General features: G+C 36.3%; 1 protein-coding gene and 1 pseudogene across 7 annotated transcripts in view; both read left to right on the top strand.

Moving 5' to 3' along the window:
- Positions 1-24,676, top strand: part of trpm3 (transient receptor potential cation channel, subfamily M, member 3) — a 224,582-nt gene that overhangs the window by 107,960 nt on the left and 91,946 nt on the right. The window lies entirely within an intron of this gene.
- Positions 4,133-4,244, top strand: LOC148673519 (U2 spliceosomal RNA; annotated as a pseudogene).

Below are 24,676 nucleotides of genomic sequence, written 5' to 3'. Positions count from 1 at the left end.
ATAAGCTAACGATGATTGAAATGAATGGTAATCGATGATATCATTTGTATCTCTATTGAAAATGTACATACCGTACATGAAAATGTAATGTGAGGTATCTTTAAGTATACAGGATGTGCACAAGAATGTTTTAGAAATCTTTGTAACTTGTTTTTGTTGGTGTGCTTGCGAATGGAAAGAAAAAATAATCAATATTAAGTTGCAAAAAAATTAATAAAACAGTTTATGCAACAAGATATACTATAGGTGTGGGGCTGTTGAAAAAAGTGAAGCTAGTTCATCAATTAAACAAGGAACTGGCCAGATATCATTACCTTAGCTTTCCTTCTTTAATTGCAATGTCTGTATTCTAACAATACCTTAGTGTTTTATACTGTCCTGGTAGATGCTTTTTTTCCTAATGCCTAAGCCACCGTGCGCCATCTGTAGGACCATATGATCACAGTATCAGCCTAGGAGACCCTTTTCAGATATTAATACAGATGAACATCAGATGGGACAAGTTATGGACTATAGAGAGAATGCACCGTTGCAGAGGGTCAAAGTACGTTTTTTCTGAAATGTTTGTAGTCAACTGAATGCTGTGTTTTCACACTGTCATGATGCAGTAGAACACTACCCCATTTCCACCTTTACTTTTAGAGTGCTCTTGTAGATAGAAAGTGGTGTATTTAGACTTTAAGATGGGGGTGGTTTTTTTATGACAGAGGTATTAAGGACCTTGCCACCTTTCCACCTGCAATTACTTGTAACTATGATATTTATACTAAGTTTGGAGGCACGTATTCTATACCTATCATATATTGATATATTTTTATAAACATATATGCCCTAATTGGCAGCAGGTTGCTCATTGGTTAGCATTGCTGCTAACCAGGAGATGAGAAACTATTTTCATAAGATAGTATCGCAGGAGAAAATAGCCTCATCTGGATAATTCAGGGTTTTTATAAAACGTGCAATAGAAAGACACCAGCTGAAGAACTTGATTCCTTTGGCTGTGTAGACAACCCCACCCTCTAGGGGACGATATTGCCATGCATTTCAGATGTAAGTATAAAAAGAGCCCTGAAGAGCATTCTTTCAGTTCTCAGTCCTTCTATGTTTTTGTTTAATACTTGGTACACTACCTGTCATCAAGATACTGTATGTAGCCATACAGGAATTTTCATCTTTTCTTTGTGCCACACAGCATCAGATATTCTGGTTGTTAAGCTGAATCATCATAATAACAGGCTCAGCTCAAACACAGTTACAAACCATAGAAGTGATTGCCAGGTTGGGAGAAATTCTGAAATCACTGACAGACATACAGTAGAAAGTATTTTCACCAGCTGAGTTTGTAATGTGGGTTTGAGTCATTTCTCATGAGATTCCCAGTGCTTCTACTGAATAATTGATTACTTGTGCAGTTTTTTTCACATCATGTTCTCAAATTGCCTTCAAGAAAATATTTTCTGTGCCAAGAATAATGAAAGGTCCTGGTGTTTTTCTGTTAGAAATTGTGGGCTCATTTAGTAGTTTCATCTGAAAATTTATCCAATATTTGAATATGTGAAAATGTTCTTTACCTTATGTACTAGTGCCTGATAGAATAGAATTGGTTGAAATATGTATGCTTTTACGACAAAACAGGTTCATCTATAAAATGTATGTTATAAAACAGATTTCATGACTGAGCATATTAGGCTAGTCAGCATTCAACCTCTGCATCAACCAATGTACAGCTCAAAATCATAAGTGCAGCAATTCAATTCCAGTTGTGTTAGTAGACCAATGCTTTGTTTTGCAGAAAATATACATTTCTTCTGTCATTTTTTATTCAGACAGCCTTCATAATTATAGGTTATAGAAATATGGGACTTCTGCTCATAAATTGCCTTTTTTTTTAAAAGAGTGATTGCAATTAAATGGATGAAGAGCACACAATTTACATAGGAGTGGTAGTCAACAGTTCGGAGCACAGAGTTTAAGTACTGTACAGTATATAGAATCAGTCACCCTTTTTCAGTACGCATAAAATATTAATTTTAAGTCTTATAATTAGTACAGTACATGTCGGCAGTTATGTTGAGTATTTTAGGATTAAAAGATCAAAATTAATTTGGTGTACATTGTGCAAAAATAAAATAATCTTTTCAAACGTATTTTATTTTTCTAAACATTCGAAATAATTATTTTCAAGTTGAGTTGTACATCTTTTGTGCATATAATGTATTTGGGAACTATTATATTTTTCCTGAGCCACAATTAAGGAAAAGTTTTTCATAAGGTTGTTCCTAAGCCTGGAAAATATCCTTTATTATGGTTTCCAATTGCTAAACTGTACGACGTTGACTTTTACACTTCTCACAAAATATATCATTAGGTTTAATATATTTATGATGTTCTGTATGCAGTATTACTCAATACATGTCTGTTTATTCAGCATTTTCAGTCAGCTAGAGACAGATTAGCATTTTTGATGTATTAAATATTTTGTTTACATTGATTTAGTTACAGGAATTTGGCATGAAAACATACAATTAAATGTTACACCATCCACAAGTTTAATTGCTCCAGTAATTTTTGAGTCAAGAGCTTCGTTTAGACTGAGGTCTTTAATGTGTTTTCCATCAGGTTCTTAGTTAACAGTCTCTTAATTCTTCAAGATCTCTTTGCTCCCTGTCAAGAGGTGTACAATACAGTAAATTATAGCTTAATATTCAGTCTTTCTTTCCAGATAATGCTGATTTGGAAAGTAAACATTTCAATGAAATCCATTCTCATTAAAACAGCCATGCTTTTCTGTTTCATATTTACTGGGGATAAAACAGGCATGTTAAAAGATTAGTTTACTGACTGTAAAGTGCCCTTAATTAATATTTATATATAAAGAAAACAGCTAGGTGAAAATGTCAGTTTCTTCTCATTCTTATGCTTAAATTAAGAGTCTGGAGGATGTTTGAGTGTGATGAAAATGACAATGCACCTGAATGACAAGTATTGTAAAGTTTAATGGGGGTTAGACAAAGCTTCACTATTACAAATATGATAGATCCTGTCAATACTATTGCAGTTAAAAATAGACCACATCATAATATTGCTCCCATTGAGGTTGCAATCTTGTAGTTTATTTAATTTAACATCATAAGCATTTTAATTAATTAATTCTGTTGCCAAAATTGAATAATTTTTTAAATGGTTTGTTATCTCAACTTTAAATTAAATCTTTGAAATCTGCAACAGTAAACAAGACCTCTTATGTTCCCGTAAGCTTCACAACATTCAAACATTCAAATATACTACATTTAAAATCAATATTAAATTAGATGAAGTAAGAGGGAGAAACTTTCTTGACCATTTCACTGATGTGTAGCCAGAAAACAATACCCCTATCTGTACTAATATGGGTTTGAGAATGATCAAAAGGTCAAAGGTATTTTTGAAAATGTCACATTTAATTAACATTAGAAAACAAGTGAACACTATCTGAACAGTCTCTTTTGACTGCCTATAATCTGTAATGAGTCATCAAAGTGTGTTTCGATGAATCCAATTCTATCAAAGCCTTTTGTTATATACAGTAGTATTTCCACTGAAAAAGTTCACTGTTTTTGTTCGGTTACTTATGCACCTGGTTTAAAGTTTTTTAAATGAAGGCCTGCATTCTAGTTACTTTTTTCTGTCAGGTAAGCTGAAGCTAGAAACAGAAAATACAACCTGACATGGTCCGAAAGTCATATAGAATCATATGTCTTGATATTTTGATATGCTTCAACAAAGAAGGGTGAAACTTTGAGGCCTTTATTTCTGTCAGTCTCAATCAATGTCAATCCTTATGCCCCACCCTGTTTTCTCCCAGTCCAATATCGTTTAAGGGGGGAGGAAGACAATGCCAGAGCCCCTCTCTCTTAGAGTCCTCCTCTGGGGTTCAAGTTTTCTCCTGTGTCCAGTGGTACAATCTGTATCCACCAAATTCTTCAACTCAAGATTCTCCTCTGACTGCTCCTGACTCAGGGCTAAGTAGCAAGCTGCCTGTATGCAGATGGCCAGGTGTCACTGTCTGCTCTCGAATTGCCTGTTGCATTCCCTGATGCATTGCTTGTTCTCCTGTTCTGAGTATCTTTCTCAGTCACAGTCAAACCGCTTCATCGCTTCTGGTGTATGCCCTCAGATCAAGTGTAGTTTCTGTTCTCGTCATTTTAAAATCTGATAGGCCACCTATGAGGAGGGTATATATTAAATTATGGCCAGCAGCCATATCACTCTGCACATCACAACTCAACTCAACAGATTTATTACACTTAATAGATTAGCGAATACCGGTTCTAGTGGTAAAAGATGTGCTTTGCTAATGGACCATTTGAAATACAATTCAATGCTAATTGAAAACATACAGTACAATCAAGAATATTCATTAGGTCAAGAGGTATACAGACTTAAGGTTTCAAGGTATTTTGATCATTGTGGTCTGACCTGTACTGTCTCTTGACCCCTTATGTAACAAGCCAGATAATAAGGTCTTACATCATTGGATTTTTGGACGTTACCAAGCAGAACACTTTTTTCTGTGGAAAAGGAATATTCTGCAGCTTAGTACTAGTTGTCAAAAATATCACTTTGCCAGGCTGCTTTCATGTTTTGCTAGTGGAAAAAACTAAATCAGTAATTGCATGAACTGTAGGGTTTATAAAACAGTTGGAGGGTTGATTAACTGCAAAGGTAATTTAATACTGATAGCTACAGGTTTCTCAAGCAAAACAGAACTTCCTAGACCTGATAAATCTTCAGGTTTGCATACATACCAAATATGGTTGACTTTAAAGAATAATTTTGGAAGTACTGATGTATATTTAAAAATGCTAAAGTGCTTTATGACATATTGTAGAATGACACTATAGCAACACACAGTGAGATAATCTTTTTATTTATTCTACACATCATCAAATCTACTGTATATTATAGACTACAAATTGTATACTGCATACATGCAAAATAGGGATGATACTGAATTAGTTGTCAGTATAATGAAATTATACTTTTCATTGAAGAACAGTAATAGTGCAAATACACCATTTGTGCAAGAATTACAATATTTAATTTTTCATAGGAGTATACTCCTGAGGTACAATAACCTATTTATAAAAGTGCCTTGGGAAGCATCATGTATCCACTCATTTTTGACAGTTTCCATGGAAACATTCAGTGTTTTAAATGTCAATCATGAACAAGTCAGTTAATGTGAGGTTTGGTGCACTATGTTGGGAATGTTTTATTTATGTTTTTATTTTTATGCGGTACATTAACTGGAATTGTAGCAGGCTGTTTGCTAATTTGGAAAATAGTAATAGCAGTGTACTGTGCGATAATACTAAACGTGGGAGTCACAGTTAGTGAAATATATTTGCACTGCATTTTAACCATGGTTTTGAACAGACCCCTTATCCTTCAAGATGGGATGCTGCACCAGCAGCCATATCACCCTGCAGCTCAGAACTGACAAACCCCTGCAGCTCAGCAGGTGTGAGCCTGGTCAGTACCTGGATGGGAGACCTCCTGGGAAAGCTAAGGCTGCTGCTGGAAGAGGTGTTAGTGGGTCCAGTAGGGGGCACTCACCCTGTGGTCTGTGTGGGGCTTGATGTCCCAGTATACAGTAGTGACAGAAATTATTTTCATTAAAAATCCCGGGCATTTCTTGACAAGAGTAGAAGTGTTACCCCGGTGTCCTGGCCAAATTTCCCATTGGACTTTACCAATCATGGCCTCTTAATAATCCCCATCTATGAATTGGTTCTCCACAATGATAGCTGATGTGTAGTGTGTGTACTGGCACACTATGGCTGTCATAGTACTGCACAGTGATGTAGTGGTGGAGCAGAGTCCCAGTTACCTGTAAAGTGCTTTGAGTGGAGTGTCCATTTCTGATAGGGGAGAACCAACAGAAAGTACAACCAAGAGCACCTCCCCTGGTCACCAGTTCTCTGCTCCAATGCTCTGAAACGTTAAAATAGAGCAAGAGATTACGGACATATTTGACATCATTATAGTATTTGCCAAACATAACGTTGCCTTTGACTCGTCTGTGCAAAGAACATTGTTCCAGAGGTCTTGTGGATCATCTATGTGTTCTTTTGCGAACTTCAGATGGGCAGAAATGTTATTTCTGGAGAGCGGTTTTCTCCTTGCTATCGTTCCATCGACACCAGTCGTTTTCTGATAGCTGAGTCATGCACAGCAATATTAGCCAAGACAAGAGTGGCCTGCAGTTCCTTGGACTGTTTGTTGTTTTCTTGATGACTTTTCATCAAGAAATTGATTAAAATCTTTTCATCTTGAAAAGATGTTGGTATCCAGACTGATGAGCATCTTGAACTCTATTTCTGAGGTCCTCAGAGATCTCCTTCGCCCATGGCATGACATATTTACACACATCTGAATGGCGAAGGCTAAACTCAAAAAGTTTCTTATATTTACTATAGGACGGAGCCTTCCAAAATCTGCCCCCAAGATGTTCCTTGTTATTTAAACACCAGATTCTAATTATTCCCCCACTTTTTCACATGCCCTGTAAATTAACTACACATTGTTTGTCTAATTGATTTTGTTTCAAGAGACATGGAATTGATTACTACAAAGTCTATTGGATATTAACAAAGACTGGTTTTGATTCAAGAAGGATATCATGGTGAAACTATGAAATTGCCATATTTATCTTTGGCATTCACAAACTTTTTCTTGGCTCTGTAAATTGACTGTTTTTTCAGGTGTTCCTTGTCATGCTTTCTTGATTTCATGTGTTCTTGGTATAAACGTTACTGCACTGATAAATTCCTTCCAGTATTGTATAACAAGTGATGTAGTTATCCACTCATAATCTCTATCAAATATTTATGCTTTAGATATTTCATAGTTCTCAGATATGATCACAGTGTGACTCATTTCATAGCATGAAAGGTTTCCATGACTTTCCTACTTTGCACAATGTAAGCAATATTCCTTGAAGATGAATTGAACTGGACAACAAACTGAAAAAATGTTTTTTTTTCTTCCATTCACAAAATACCAGAGAGACCAAAATTGAAGGCTTTCTAGACTCCAGTACATCAGTGAGCCTGTAGGTACTCAATACCTAAAGTACATTTACAGTAGGTATCTAATTAAACTCAGCTATTGACACTATTATTTCTAATACTGTACTCATTATTGTAACTATTGGTGAGATTTTCTACGTCACAATTTTGTTACAGAGGTACTGTATATTTAAATTGGTAGATCATTGTTTGTAACAAGTCAGATACATCTGTTTTTGGAAAGTAGGTTGGACATTTGGACCTTCACGCAGATCAGGATGCTGTGGAGATCAATATTACTATTGATCACATTGGTAGTACATTTCAGGTTAGTGAGAGCTCCATACCAGATTTAGAAGACCCTCAAAAATGTCCATATCAATGAGAATAAGTTCCCTGCCACCTTCATGATTTAGATACTGATGTCTGGCAGTATTCTTGTAAGTTTTGATGAACACAGATACTTGCTTCCTGAACAAGTTCAAGTCTGCAGCACAGCCAGTAACTGTGCAGCACAGACTAGCTTCAACAGCAGAAGGGAGAACTGAGAATGCACCTGTACATACTGTACCCCTGTGTCTTACTTTGGAACAGCAGAGGCATGCAGAGCCAGCCGGCCCCAGAATCAGTATTACTTCCAGAAGCAGCAGTATTTGAAGTGGCTGTTGTGACACCAGCATTTCTGTGCTGCCAGGCTGGATCAGGAAACTTTACCTGAAAGGGAATGGCAGGCAGTAACTGACACTAGCCAGTACAGTACGAGCTATTGGTGCTCCCTGTGTGATCTGGATGAGATGGTTCAACAGGGATCACTAGAGATGCAGATTGGCTGCTTGTAGTCTGGGCTCTTTATCATCTTTAATCACTTATCTCTCAGTGTCGTGGGAAAACACCACTGACACGGGATGACTGGACCTCTTGCTTGCAGTCAGCAGCTACCTCAGATCTCAGCCTCGGACTCTCTAAGCCCTGTGAGCTCAATGAGTAGAGTCAAGAGGAGGATGTGTGATTGAGCCAGCCCTCTCTAGTTTTCTTCTCTAAAGAAATGACATATATAGCAGCAGAATATTTGAAAAGAGCCAATTGACATGGAATTACAAATTAACCATTTGTAGAGTGAGGCTAATCCAAACCACACATTCACAGAGTTGGATTATGGAAATATGAGAGAACTGAGCACTCTCCTCTAACGTTACAAGAACAACCTCTTCAATAAAAGTTCAGTAATAGCAGGTACTGTATACTGTAGTTATAGCAAACATTTCAGCTGCTGAGGCTTCTTCGGGTGTGAGAGACAGTGTGTAAGATGGAGGCAATAGATGCTGTAGTAGAGAATAAAGGACAGCGCAGGTGAGAATGGGAACACAGGTGAACAAGAGTATGCACTGGCAGGGGGATCGAGGTCTAAAAAAGCTCAAATCTGTAAATGAATGAAATTACCCTGTCATTTAGAGAAAGGGGAAGCTGTGATCCAAGTTTCAAGACAATTTTGGCTTCTGGTGTTTTTCTTGGAAAAAAAACCTTGAAATGCCTGTAACAGTATGCTGGCAAAAAGACTAAAAAAAATTGTGGCCGAGAGAGGTGAAATGGGGAACTATCAGCTCGGAGAGACCATTGATCCTCACTGCTCTGCCATGCTCTCCCATTCGGCCATGAGATGTATCCTGGGGTATTCTAAAATGTCCTGAGGGGCCATGTATACCCTATGTGTTTGCTGGATACTTATTTGCAGGTGATGCAGTGGCTTCTGTTGCAGAAAGGGCGTTCCTGGTGTGGAAAGCAGCAGTGGGCGAATATTGGTGGTTGTCAATATGAGATGATGGGGAGGTCTGGGAAAACCAGTCCTGTGGTAAGACCATCATTTAAAATTAACTTAGTTGTTGCCGTATTTGGTCAAGGAAAAAATTTCGAGCAATTGTCACTATGCAACCTCTAATGAAAGGTTTTCTTTTTTTGAGATGATCTTTTTTTTTAGTATGAAATGTGTGTGGGTGCTTGCAAGCTAAAAAGAGCATTTTATTTTGTTTTGTGATGTGTTTTCTGTTTCATGAGACTTAATCCTCTTTGCTGTGTACAGGTATTATTTCTAGTCCTTCTCAGTTTTACAAACTCCCCTTTTTAAAATGTTAATGTTCCTGGATGATCTAAAATTATGTATATAGTAATATCTGGAAAATCTTATTATTGAGCTTATCACTCAGTGGCAGTAATAAACCAGTCTTAGCTAACCAAATCAATTTCTGTCATTTGCTTGGTAGAATTAGTTCATAATTGGACAGCCTGTAAAAACGTAATGAAGCAATTTTTATGTACTATTTCTCCTTGCTTTCCCTACCATACTTTAAAAAAAATCTTTTGTCCACTTGGCATGTCAAATTAGCCATTATTAAATCACAAAACATCGTGTGTCAACACTCATTTTCATCTTATTAAGCTGTTGAGTGTTATTCAAAAGAACATGTATTTTAAAACGGACTCACATTCTTCCTCCAGTAGGAGTCTAACCTGTGTTCTTATTTTAAGCAGGCATGCAAAGGTTGTGTTAAAAAGAAACTTTCAACAGGCAGGTTTTTTGTCAGTGTTACATACTACTGTATATAGAGTAGGTACTTTTTCAGTCACCACAGATATAATACAATATCTTTTGCACTCTCTATGAGACAGAAAAACTCTCAGAAAATTGTATTTACTAAGATCCTGCAATGCTTGGACATACAAGTATAGAAGGAAATACACTATATATATATAGACCCATGCAGTGCCAGATTATCTGATGAAATAACATAAAATTGTACAGTATAGGTAGTGATATCCGGTTTGATACAAATCTTAAAAAGAGATTACATTAATCTACCCAAACCTTGCAAAGTTATTTTGTAAGAAGCCTGCTATCTAAATTTTAAAATGAATCACAATATTCAAAGTAGTGTATTCTGTTTTCATCTACCTCCTAAGTTTTGTCTCCTTTTGAAACAGCCAACCTTTGTGATATTGATTTCAGAGGAACCATTTTGTGGAGTTTAGTGCAATTTAGACTTTGATTTACCCGTGCCAATACATGTATAGCTGTACTGTTCCAACTGAGTTGCAACAGAAATGTGCTTTTAGCATTTAAATATTCCTTTCTGAGACTCACAGAAAACAAAGTTTTTAAAAAAATCTTAATCTCTGAAGCACATATTGCAGTTCATCATACAGTAAATCAATTCCAAAACTTTTAAAGGAATGTTCTGTAGTACAGTAAATAAATGTTTAATAGGTAGTTAAGAAATTAACTACAGATGTTATTATATACCATGTCTGTTTAGCTGCAGCAGAGCTAAACTGCCCACAGAAAATAATAGAAATAGAAAAATAGAAAAATCAATGTACTGAAACCCCATAATTTGATAAATCCACAACAGTATGTTCAGCATACTTTTGACATATTCCATCATAAATTAAAGTGTGGTTATTGATTTACTTTTTTAATTATAATATAGTTTATTTAAGCCTGCTAAAGTTATACAAAACAAGCTATATTAAGAACAATAGAACCTAAACCTTGAAGTCCCCGCAAATAGAGGACTTAATACTTTATGGGGAAAATAAGGTACAGTTTTCTTCCATGGTTCATAAAAAAAGCTTTTTTGCAATAATACTTTTATGATAATTGTGTTTTAGATATAGTATTAGCTTCATGGATGGTGACCCCTAAATGCAGGACAATTTTAGCTTTTGTAACTGACTACGCCACCTAGCACCTACAGAAGGTCGGTTGAAGTAGACCTGCTAGATAAAAATGTGTAAAGCCTTTGTCGCACTACAGGACTCAACACAACTTCTAGCTGGAGAGCATGTCAAATTAAATGACTGCAATTGCTGAATCTCGCTGCCTTTTCTGTCCTAGAAGTTGTCAAATTATATGACTAGGAATCAAAGGGGGTGACAAACTACACGATACCCTCACGACTTTTCATCATGGTTCCAAATCTCACATTGCATCACGAAAGTACTGCAAGGTCACCATATTTTGGTAGCCAATCAACGTGGAGCACACCAGAATAAGAGGAGGAGTTCTGCACGACAATAAACAAACTACAAACACGAAACATCGAACAGACATCTGTGCTGGCTCCAAAGTCGAACAAGCCTCTCCTCCATATGCACAGTCCTAAACACTCCCTTTCCTTGCAGCCGCATTGTAAGCATTGTACTTCCTGCTGAGTGCTCATTGGCTGTAGACCGTCGCAGACACAAGAGCCCAACCATGGTGATGGATGACGAAGGGATTTTACATGCGTTATCTCATTTGTATTATTTTTCACACCCATTGAAACAGGAACCTGTGGATGATCACAATGTACTTCCTTAAGACTAAGAAGAACATAAAAAAAGGCATAAGGGTAATGCAGATGTATTTATAGGAACTGTTACGGGTGCCAATAATTTTGACACTAATCTTTTTGATAAATAAAATTGTTCCTTTTCTCGGAGCAATTACATTAAACTACAATATAGTTTTTCCATATTTTAGAGAATTAGCCTTTTTTACCTGGATTGTTTATTTTATACTGCCTTTTTTGCTCATCTTCATCAAGAGTGCCAATCATTTTGGAGCTAACACTATATATTGTATGGATAAAATATTACAGCAACTCTGAAAGACTTTAAACAAAATTAAAATATATGTGGAAAAACCATAAACAATTGATGTATACTATATTAATGTATTTTACCTAAGATTTAGCTAGATGTTTATGTACTTCATCTCATATAATAAGATAAAGCTGTATTGGTGACATCAGTCCCCAAAACGTTTAACAGCATTCAAAACTATGAGAGACCAACCCTCTGTTGCCAGGGGTTTGTCATACTCATGTTTGTGATCCTGCATCGGTACAGTTTTGTTTTAAGGTCATTCTTTTTATTCATTCTACCACTGAATTCACCTTCCAGCATTTTTTAATCCAAGGACCTACAGTATGAAGCTAAATAACTGCAACATACTGTACATTGGTAAATTAATATTACTGTATATAATGTAATTTCAACCTGTCACAATTTTATACCCATGTCAATTTACATTAGGTGAATTCTCCTGGAAAAAAAAAAAATGTAAAAAATTAAAATATTGTTTGGGTGGTCTCTTTATCTCCCAGAAGAGCCATTGAAGCTGAGCTCTCTCGCAGTTTATCATCCTCGGTCTCACAAAACTGTGATGCACAAAGCTCTGATGTGGTCTTTTATAGACAACAGTCCTGCAGGTTCTGTTTCAGATCTTTAGGTCATTACACCCTGGAGAAAAATTTCACATGTTTGGTCCAGTTAAGCTCATTTATTTCACCTATGTGTCAAGAGCTCAGACACGGTGGAAAAGAAAAGATGTCCAAGCCTCAGAGTTATGTCTCACAATATTAGCGCTGGACTGAAACTTATTAATTTGACTTTATGAGATACTGTAAGGAAATGAACAGGAGTAGCATATATTGTACTGTAGCTGTGGCAGCTTATACTGTAGGTGAAGGTTTAAGCCTTTCCACATACTGTACCTCTCTCTTTAAACAAATTTTAAATTTTCAGGTATGGGGAAATACCTATTTCCCCGGATCTCCTTTTCATTAAAATCTATATGTTGTTTTTACTATTAATTATTGATAGCAGGAAAAATCTTCTAAAAATCTGAATCCCAAGCAGGAACCCCATAGGAATTTTTCTCTTCTGCTAGTTTACTTGGTTAAGGTGTTTGTTTACCCAGTAGAATTAGCCATCTTTGAGTAAACTGTGTATTTGTTCTGTATTAAAATGATGATTGCATTCAGAAAGAAGAATGTGGTGTGACTGTTAGTACATGCTGTGGCTATTAGAACAGCTGCTTCTGAGCTCTTGAGTTCTGGATTTGATCCTCTTCCCACCATGTCTGTGTGAGTTTTCTCCATGTGCTCCAGTTTCCTCCCACTGTGTGATGACACGCTGTCTAACATACCTGGCATCTCTCTAAACTACGCTCTGTAGTTTAAAAAAACCCATCAGATTCACCTGTCTATATTAATAACATTGTTCTTCATCGTGTGTTGTCAGATAAGTCTAATTAATGAGTACTTTGCTGTTTCTAGTCAATTGTTTTCATGTCTCATCTTCTGCTATGTTGTAATAATTTTTAAATAAAAAAATATTTTCTTCATATAAAATGAAATGGGGTTCTGGATCTTAATTTGGCATGTACTGTACCATAAGCATCTTTTTTTTTAATTTTAAATTGTCTTAAGAAGAGTGTACATATATGTGTGTCATACCTCCTGATGTAGGCCTACATAACACACCCACTTTTGAACAGTGCTGCTGCAATGTTAATTTTTTTAGTTGCCTGCTTGCTGTGTAACAAAGCTGTTATTCACTGTGCTTGGAGAGATGCACACTTACCCCTTGGAGGAGGTGACAGAGCACATTAGAGATTCATAAACGTTTCTCCAGGATATTCATGGTTTTGTACTTTGCTTTAATAATGTATAAAAAGTGCATAGTGACTGAAACACTTGAAAATTTAAGACATTGAAACATTCCTCTCAGAAGCATACAGTACCCAAATGTAAGATTCATATTCTGTATTTTTTATACATTTAAGGAGAAGGGTGTAATTTTGCTTGCTGTAATAGTTTTATCTAAGAGAAGACATGTGTCTGACAAGCCTGGAGTGAAAACACCAGCTCAATTTCTAAGTGCACTTGCAGTTATTTTTATATTTTAAAGTAAAGGACAGTCTAAATGTTTATTAGTATTGTGATGAAAGAAAAGCTTAAAAACCGGGCATGTTGGAAACTCTGTTCTCCAAATGTTTTTAGTTTTTAAAATCAAAATTTGAGAACCAAATACTGTACATCTTCATCAGGTTAGAAAAGCTTGTACTGTGGTATTTTTATCACCTTGTAGTTTTAAACAAAGGTTCAGGAGAAACGACAGCATACTGTATGAGGTCTCCTTCACCTCTGCTTCTCTAACTCAGGGTTCTCCATGACATCACTTCCTGAAAAGCTATAATTACCATGGTAACGCACCACCTCCACCCCTTGGTCTTCCTTGTATTTGTCTTTCTGTCTCCCTCCTCCACCCCATCTTCATCTGTGCAGCTACACCTTAACTTAACTTATCTTTCTCAGCCTATGACCTAGGAGGTGGCTTCTTTTGCTTGACGTCTGTATAAACATTCCTAAATGCGTTCCTAAAGGTGTTGTTATTCCATATGTAAAAGTGAAGAACCCCCAACCTATCTTAAAAAAGTGACTATTAAGTAATACTCTTTGAAATGTCACAGTATATTTAAAATAATTAGGAAAAAATCTAAAACAATTTAAGAACAAACTCAATATTTAATCCTATAAATGTATTGACAAAAGGTAATTTTTTATCTCAGAATTTCTAAATAGCATTCAGTATCAGAACCTTAAGTTACTGAAAAACAGTTTCAAAATGTTACTTAGAGTTACTTGGATTGTTTAGATTTTTATGGTATTTTTCATTCTAGAGCTTTGAAATTCCTTAAAGTATATGTATAGGAGAGGCCCAAATTCATCCACCGCTGAAGTGGAGCCCCCAGCTGAGCCAGTACCTGATCAAAGTCATCAAAGTACCTTCCACAGTTGACTTGAGGAAGAAGTCCAGAGTGGAGAGTTCACACCTCTATACTACTGAATACTGAAATATTTCTGTAGAACCTTTATTTCTTTTAACTTTGAGACTGCTATCCTATGGTTTTACTTACTCTCTGGAATGGTCTTGTGAAACTGGCTTAAGGTAATAAGCCACTTCTGAAAATAGTGATGAGTAAGCCGTCATCTTTGGTGCTGAATTTTCACTTTTTCCTTTCCATTGTTTTTTGGAAAGTACTCAGGATTAGGCCTATAATGTTTTTAAATGTAACTTGCTAGCTTTGAAATGGCAAATGACTATGCCACAAATAATTAAAGAATGGTTGAGATGGTCTCCCAGAGTGCTTTGAAGATATCTATGGGAAAGGGCTTTGCGTGCTTGTTCTGCACCGATGCAATGTATTGGAAGTGACACTGCTAAACAAGCTCATCTTTCTGGTCCACTAGGCCAATTAAGGTGCTCACATTTGTCAATCCACGATTGCACAATTGTTAGCACTACCCCAGCTCTTATAATGGCTTGAGGGGATGATTATAGCATAATATGAAATCCTGCAGAATTATTTGCTAGAAAAGGCTATCTCAGATCTCTGTACAAATGAAGCTAATATGGTTCTTGTTGTAGTCAAGCAAATTAAAGTCCCAGCAATGTTTCTAGTCTCCCTTGAATGAAGGATTTTAATTTGGCCTTTGTTTGATGTAAAGGAACTCAAGAAGGGCTACGACTACAGATATTGTTTTTTAATATTGACAGAGGATGTATTTTCCGAAAGGCAGGCAGCAACTTAAAAATACTCCAAACCCCTTACCTTGATTTAGAATTAATAACTACTGTAGCAAAATGGGTGTTAGGCAGGAGAGATGACTGTGTGCTCAAGGAAACTTTCTTCATTACATGACTTACATAATATGCAAGCACATATTGGTTAACACGCCAATCTAGTGTGTCTACATGTATACACTCTCATCAAGTAATATAATTAGAAGAATGGAGAAAGATAGTAACATCTATTAACAAATAGTCTACCCATCCATGTTGCCTATCCCCTAGGATTTTAGTTTCATAGAGGGGATCATCTAGTATTTTTCTATTACATGTAAGGGTGTGGTAACAACTATTAGAAGACAGGCTTACAGTATTAATCTATATTTACTTGGGTTTCTGGGTTTTGTCACAATTTCTGTGGCACTACATTAGCATTTCTCCAGACAATGGGTATTTCCCCTGTCTCGTGCAACTGTTGGACGTTGTGTTACTTAGTTATGAGATTTGGTATTCTCGAGGGCTTTTCGTACCCGAAACAGGTCTCTCACTTCCACTGTATGTTTATACAGTACCTCTTAATACAGAACCTCTCTCTCTGCTCCTGGGGCATGTTGTTGATTTCTTAATTTGTGAACATTTGAGTGAAATACTCATCTAATATTTAGGGCACCTTTCATTGTTTAGATATTTCCTTTTATTTACCTATCATCCTTTGAAGTGTTTTTGTTGTTATAATACTTAAATAATATTTTATTATTTGCTGTTTCCTCCACTGCAATTTTCCATTTTGTCTCTCCCTTTTTTTCTTTTGCAATATTCTTTTTTACCGGTTCTTACAATTAATTGTACTCTTTTCCTATTGGATTTCGTTCTTATTTAATTTTCATTTTAAAAGAACACACTTTATGTATTTTATATAATGAATAAATACAATATGTGTCTGAAATGGTTGAATAACACATATGAAATTTGTCAGTACTGCGGTGCAAAAATGTTTTTCTGAGTTAAATATTTAGGCATGCTCCAGGCTCTTTTGAGAACATCAATTCTTCTACATTGTAGCAAAAAAAAAAGTGCAATCCATAGAGCTTTGTCCAGAATATATTCGTGATGAACAAATGAACACATACGTACTGTAGAAATATTATCATATAAAATACTTTATTGGTCATTTTCTTATAGATGAGCACATCATTTTAGCGCTACCAGTAATTATTCATCTTCTGTATGAAAGAAAGGGATTGATGGAGTATTCAATGCTGTAGTGTCATAGTTGTGCAAAGTTGAGGTTAGAAAGGAAACAGACAAAAGGATCATGCTGTTGAAGTGAATGCTGGCAACAATAATGGAATTCCATTGTAGGCAACAGCACAGAATACAATTGCAATACTTTTGTATTAGCACTCATCCCACTTGATACCTAAAATCTTCCACAAACACTGTTGGTTTTAGAAATTTACACACGTGACTCCAATCTTGTTGCTTGTCTCCTGTGTATAGCCCACTTTTCAGCCTGATTCAGTGCTGGATATCTTATTAAAAATTGCCTAATATGGAAAATGACTCTCAAGGAATGGGAGGTACTCTCCATTCTTCTTACACTCTTTGTGATTACAAATCAAAGTTTAGTGTACATTTGAGCTTGCTGCATGCTGATGGAGAATTGAGGTCTTCTGAATGTTAAGTCTTAATCACATTTTCTCATATACTTTAGAAAATATTTTGGCAGTTGTGCAGAAATCCATTGCTTCCAGGGTATGTACTGCAGAATCATCAGTGTACTGGTACAGTATCTGATGACTGAAGTTGGGCGGTTTCAGTATTACAACATGGTCATTGGAGAGTAAAGGATTTACCATCCAATCAGTACTTTTCAGCACTCCAGCAGGAAACTTGTCTCTTATCAAATGGAGCATGGCACTCAGCGATATTGAAGGCCATATTTATACTGAGCTGGGGCGATGACACACCCTTGCCTGCTCTGCTTACTTCAAAGGTCTGCTTATTGGATCCAATAGTCATCATGAAGCAGGTGAAAGTTAATTAATAATTTTGAAGAACCTCCATACTTCAGGAAGACGTTCCCGAGAACCACAGGTTCACAGAGTCAGATGCCTCTGCGACGTTAAAGAAAGTTAAGTAGAGACGATGACGCTGCTCCCAACATGTTTCCTGTAATTGAGAGGATGTAATTAAAAAGATGTTGGTTGAAATTCATCAGCAAGAGAAATTAGATCGTTCAGGAGATACTGTATCTTGCAACCATTAAGCCCACAATGGACAGCAGAATTGCACCTCTGTAATTTCCACAGTCTGACTTCCTTCATCATCTTTTATCAGTCATCTTTCTTGAAGACTGTCACAATCTTGGCACACTTGAAATCATTCTCTATTACCTTTTTATTTCAAATCTGGAATACCTATTAATGTTGAAAAACCTTAACACACGAGCTTTCATACATTTGCTGACAGAATGCATTAATTAAATGGAGACCAAGATGATCTGCAGTCTTCAATCCAGCGGGCTAGTCATTGAGATATTTTAGTTACTTTTTTCTGAACATGTGCCTGTTCAGTCATTGATGACTAAGTTGCTAGAGCTTCATGGAGGATGCAGGAATCCTAACAGGCCTAAAAGGCCTTAACAAGCCAAGTAGCTCTCAGATTGAAGGAGGACCTCACCTTATCAATGCTGACAATACATTTCCTATGTTCGAATATGAGGACGAGGGGGTAGACATTAGATTGAAGCGTTTAACAAAATTGAAAGACCTTAACTGACTCAAACTCAGGGATACCAGGGCCAGAGGACAGATGTAAATGGATCTTAAGTGCAAAAAGTGATATACTTAAATGAAACCATTTCACTGAAATGCCACAGCTTTGTGTTATATAAAAGATAAAAAAGAGATGCCAGCACTGGGCACCATGAGTTAATTTTGTTTTGTACCCTTTTCTACTTCTATTATTAGAGAGATGGCATACTTTCCCCTACTTCTTTTAAAGGGAAGGTTGAATCAATATGAAGTGTGCTACCTTAAGCTGGGTAAAACATTTACAACCTCGGAGATCAATACCTCAACATAGAAATACACTTTAGAGTTCAACTCGGATCAAAAGCAATAGCTTAAAAATTGGAACATATTCCTTTAAATAACTCTCTCGATTACCTTTTTATTATCTTCGGTCATTGAAAAAATGGTTGTAGTGTTAACAAGAAAAACACTGGTTTCATGAGGGCACTTGGAAAGCTGTTCCAGCCTAAGGAAAGCAGATTATGTCAGATAAATTGGGATTTAGGACAGAACAGCACAGTACACATACTGTATGCATTAGGGAAATCATGAGATACACAAATTATTGGATAAGTACAGTACCCCACTTTACATAGCAAAAATGGCTGTATGAATCTTTAACATTTTACTGTAGTGAAAAGGCTGCTATCACCTCCTTCTGACATACTGTATACTCTGCCATCACTGGTGCAGCAGCCTGGCAAACTTCAGGGTTTGTATTCCTATCTTTGCAGGGATTTCCCACTAACTCTCTTTCTAATTTTAATTACTGTTCCCTACTCAACTAAAGTGAAGCTCCACATAGGGTGAAAACTGATCTTAAGCAAAATATAATTAAAGGAGGGTACCATTTTGATGTGTGTAAAAAATGATGTTAACATGGTGGTGACATCCCCATATTACCTATGTGTTAGGTATCCTTGTGCAAGATATTCTCAGATTTTGTCTCTACATTGATACAGTATGTCCCACCCTCTCACATACACACACACCAGGAATGGGTAACGCCAGTTACAAACACTCTCGTTGGTTTTTCTTGAGACATATTCGTTATTTGAGAAAGGCCTTTCCTTGTCCAATTTTCAATGGGGTGTTATCATTGACATATAATACAAAGGTTTTCTACAAATATAGCAACATAAAAACATTTCTCTGCTTATTTACAGTACAGTATATTCATTCAGAAGGTACGTAGAGTTAACATAGTAGGTTCAGTCAAAATTATGGCTCTTGTCTGAACTATACTCCCCAGAAAAAGACTGATAGAATTTTAGTCAGAGCTTGGGAAGAGCTAGGTATTTGTTTGTTCGTGTTTTTATTTCTCATTTTCTAAATATAGAGCACACTTTTTACTTTACAGCTGATTCTGCTGCCTCAGACGCAAGTACAGTCCTTATCATCCTGTTACTAACACCACTTTTCCCCAGCTTTTCCACCACATACAATATGGTGGAAAAGCAGTCAGTAGGTTGCTGTGTTTTGAACAGTGCTCTCTAGTGGCTGATTGTGACAGCAAGGGAGATTTGTTGGCTCGCTAATGGAGGAGCAATTCCCAAATCAAACTCTGGTTAAAGACAGAGTGTCAGAAGGGTTTTCCTTTCTGGGGGAAGCCATACAGTAATGGTTTCCAGACTGCATGAGAGCCCTCAATTCCATGACAGAGGTGGGCCTGCAGATCCAAGCAAAGGCCAGTGAGAAGGACCGAATGCAGTTCTGCCAATGAAGGTGCCTCATTATGTTCAATTGTATTGAGTATGAGCACAAAGATGGAAAAAGGAACCGGAAGAAGGTATGAGATGAAGCTCCTAAAAGCACAAGAGTGGAAAACCAGAAATACACACCAAAGACATTTGAGGTACAGTACCCTCTGGCAGAAAGCTTGAGAGTGATAAAGAGAAGATGCAGCTGAGAAGAGAGCTAAGAACGATGAACAGGGACCTGATTTTGGTCATTGTGGTGAAACCTGATTTCTCAGTATTCCCTGAGAATGGAAGGAAAATGAGCAAGGAGAGAAGACTGACTGCCTGTAATATTTATGAGGGAGAAATATTCTAAGAAGGCGTCCTTTCCCCAAGGCAGTGAGAATCTGGGCCAGAGCTACCAGTCCCAGCATTGCAGGAATGAGAGGGGCTGAAACAAGCCGCTATCCCCTGAGGTGTTGGCAGAGCTACTGTCGCGCCCAGTACACCTAGAGGGCACTCTACTTCTGTCCTGTTCCTAGTTCCCTGTGATTATTCATGTCTTTCTGATGTGTCTTGTTGTGTAGCCCATTTACTTCCTGTTTCTGCTCTAATCCTCGCTCAGCATTGAGGTTCGGATGTCCTGAGACCCGCCTAGCATCAGGTCACTCCTGTCCATGGCCTGAGGGCATAAGTTTCTATACAGGATTTCCTGAACAGCTGAGCCCGGGCTAACCCCCATCTTGCCGCTACGCATAGGGTCTTTTTCGCTCTCCTGCCATTCCACGGTTCGTCCCTTCAGACATCCGTGACAGCCACGGTACCTGACAATGTGACTATGGGTCACAGCATGAGCTGACAGAGGAAAAGAGGGATGAAGAGCTGCCCTTGCCACCAGTGCCCAACCTTCACAAGGAAGAGTAGAATCACAGCTGGTTGAAATCTTTGTTTAAAGAAGGAGAAGATGACCCTATACACAATGAGAGTGTTAATATCATATAAAAATGGCAGAACAAATGTCTGATTTCCCAGAAATCAATGGGGAAAAAAAACCTATCGATCTTTGTCACCTGATCAACTGGAGAAAGACAACTGGCTAAAAAACCAAAACGTAAAAACCAGGAAACATAGGCTTCCGGTCAACAACATCGACTGTTTGGTTAAGAGAGCAGGTTATGTGCCATATCAGAGATCAGAGGAAGTGGCTAACCTACCAACTAGCCAGGGGCATTATAGGTGGAGAGAAAGTTTGTTTGGTATTGAAACCAGTAATCAATTCAGTTGCCTGGTTAAATTCAATACGTTAATACTTTATTGCCATATAGGGATGACAGAAAAGTTTAGTGAGTGTTCAGGAATAGTGAGGTTTTGGTTTTCTGGTTACCCCCTTATTGAAAAAAAGTTCTGCCTTTTGGTTGTTCCTACAGTATGTTTGTCTGTTGCATGAGACTGCATATTTAAACTCCTGCTACCACATATCAGGAATATTTTAACAATACATAACTTATAGGGAGAAGGGCTGAGTCTAACAGAATGCACTTACTGTACATAAATAATTGCTGTTCTACTGTATAATATGCCAGTGTGTGCTGAAATTTTCTTACGCTTCATCTCAAAAATGCTTTTTTTTTTCTAAAAACCTACTAGAATCCAAATGGGAAATCATTAATTCAGATTAATAAAAAAAACAAAATTTTCTTCATATTATCAATTTCATGGAAGAAAATTATTATTTTAAACCCAAGTGTTAAACACATAATTTTGTTATAACACATAACAAACCACCAATAAACCCTTCCTGTTTGTCAGAAGCAGTCTCAGGACATTGGTGTTATCACTTAAACTCTTTCTAAAATAATAGACGCCATAAAGGAGGAACCCAGGTTAGAACAAACAAAATAATGAGCAATTTATTTCCTGTGTTTACATAAACAGCACAAAGAACATAACGGGACAGAAGGCACATTTAAATATAGAACAGGAACGTACAGTACAGAGTGTGAAAGAGGTAACTTTCGTTTTTTGTAATATCAAATACTCAACACTTACACATACAAATGAATTAAACAAACATTACAAATAAAACAGATTACAAACGCAAGAGATGGTGTGATAGGATAAATGCTATTATTTTTTGTTTTCGTTACCAGTACGACTGACTTAATAAATTGATCAATAGTGCAGAAAAATATATTAGCAGATCTACACCATACAGTATCTACAGAAGACGAATTTACTCAATCAGATGCCTAAGTTCATGAATTATTCATTTCCTCCTATTGTGATCTTTTATCAGTGCAAGTCTAAACTCAAATGCATTTAAATCTGAAGGTGTAGGTATTGATGCTTCAGCAAGTTGTAAGCCTCATGTTCCTATGAAAGTTGGTATGTTTTGTTATTTGTTATTCTAAAGTTGTTTTTTTCCAGAATGATTTTACAAGGTTAATGCTTTGCATAATTGCCATGCACCAAGCTTTTAGACTGTCAGATAGCAAACAAAATGGAAAAGCTTATTTTTCTTGGATGTTTTTAGTGCCTCTTTGTGTAAGGACCTCATTAGAAAATGCCTTTTAATCTCTTGAATCCATTTGAAAACAAAGTCAGTCAGTGAAAACCAACATATTGTGAAATAACCTTGTGAATCTTAATATGAGTCAGACTTCACTACAGAAAAAAAATATTTCATTTTAAGTTTGTTTTCTTTTTATGGTCGCTCTAGTAATTTAATTTAAAATGAGTTGCTGTTTTGTGATGGATATCAGAATTGTAAGGTATTTAACAATGAAGAAGCAGTTCTTTAGCATACAAGATGTAGTATGATAGTATGATAGTATGATATACAATACAGTACCTACAGTACAGTATACATGGGCTTGCAAACTGATTTTCCAAAAGTGGTCTTGTGAGGTTGGACTTATTTCCTTTTTTTAGCAATATAACTCTAAATTAATACAGATTTACAATTTGCTTTCTTCAAAACGGTCCCATGTTGTAAGCTGAGATGTTTTGTGGAATAGTTTGCACATGCAGAATGTACTGGTTGGAACTCACATTTTGCTTCTCATTTAAGTACACAGTTTAGCCCTAGACCTAGTGCTATACCTATGCTAAGCGTGCTCTAACCAGTCAGATTTGTATTCTTTGTTTTTTTCTTAAATGTGCTTTACCTTTTGTAGATAAATTGACAGATTATGAAAATCAAAAACATGAGACTTATGGATTCATTCATTTTTTTCACGTCAGAGAAAACTGTACTAAGCAAATAATAAGCTTCAAAACCAGAAATCTCAAAGTGGTTTATAATACATAAAAAGCCTATTGTATGTCATGAAGTACAACTAGAGAAAATGACAAAGTCAAGTTAACAAAACTAATACAAAGATACAACAAGCATAAAAATAATTTATGAACATTTTGAAGTTCTTAGGCTAGATTTAAGTCATAGCAGTGAATGCCCTGCTACCCATAAAGTATAGCTGAACAGTCAGAACACATTATAGAGTTTACTATGGCATTTGATGCTTAACATCTGCATACATTATATACAGTACATACAGTAGCCTGTAGAGAATTACAACTGCTGGTATTGTTAAATAAAAGAGGAATAACATGCTGTTATTAGGTTTATTTTAATAAATGATGAGTCATAGTAGTTTAACAATGATGCAATCAATGTGTCTCTATTAGAAATGCTAAATTATAGTATAACCACCAAAGACAAAATGGTTCTGACATTGTACTACTATGCTTTGTCTTATGTACATAAATTATTAAGTTATAAGTTTATATTAGCTTTAACAACAACCTTGTAATTAATTTTTGTATTGTACATTGTAAGCAACCAAAATTACAGTATTCTGTTTGTTGAAGTAACCATCAGTGGTCTAATTATCTTACAGTTAGTTTGCAAATTGCTTTATGAATGGAAAGTTGTTCACCTCTTCATAGCCCTCCCAATCATCTTTGTCCCTGGTACCACACTGCTAGTTATGAAATTTGGTGCTGAGCAGAAGCTTTTCATTTCTGTTCAAGTAACCAATATGTTTGGATAATCCACGTGGATAAACAGTGTTTAAGAAATCTTGAAGGCTCTAATTATCTCAAGATTAATAGAAACTTTAATCTGCATTAGATGAAATCCTTGAAGAATGTGTATTGAAACAATGAAGGAGCAATAATCGCCACGTCACGTTAGAAGGGCCTGCTGTGGTATTATGGAGGAATGCTCTTTGTAATCACATTCCACAGGACCTCAGAATCAGAGAACTGTTCAAGTAATGAGATTTCCTTCAACAGATTAACAGCACGACACCTAAGCGGCAGCCTCAGTACTGTATTTAATGTAAGCCTACATAATATTAGTTTATTTTTCAGTGGTGTAGTCTTGTGGGGTTGCGGAACTATTACATTTTTCACTGTACATTTTTGTAGGCTCAGAGTTTTCCATTAATGGTACATCCTGCTTTTATTATTTTTTCTTAAGCATTAAAAAAGAAATAGGTATAGGGAACAGTGATGTGACGTACATGTGAGAAATCTTTAAAGGTGATGGCTGAAATTGAAAACTAGCAAAAGGGGTATAATGCTATATGCCATTATAGTATATAGATTTTTTTTCACTCACTCAATTACGTTTTCTTTAAATAAATAATAATAAAAGCCATTATAAAACTGAAATATTTAATTCATGACACATCATCTCATGCCTTTTTACAATAAAACAAGGCGAAGGCTAAACAACCGAGACAATAACAATTTC

The sequence above is a fragment of the Lepisosteus platostomus genome, chromosome 4, assembly GCF_059453375.1.
Source record: "Lepisosteus platostomus isolate fLepPlt1 chromosome 4, fLepPlt1.hap1, whole genome shotgun sequence".
Classification (NCBI taxonomy): domain Eukaryota; kingdom Metazoa; phylum Chordata; class Actinopteri; order Semionotiformes; family Lepisosteidae; genus Lepisosteus; species Lepisosteus platostomus.
Note: the sequence above shows the minus strand (reverse complement) of the source record. Positions and strands in the feature narration are given on the sequence as shown.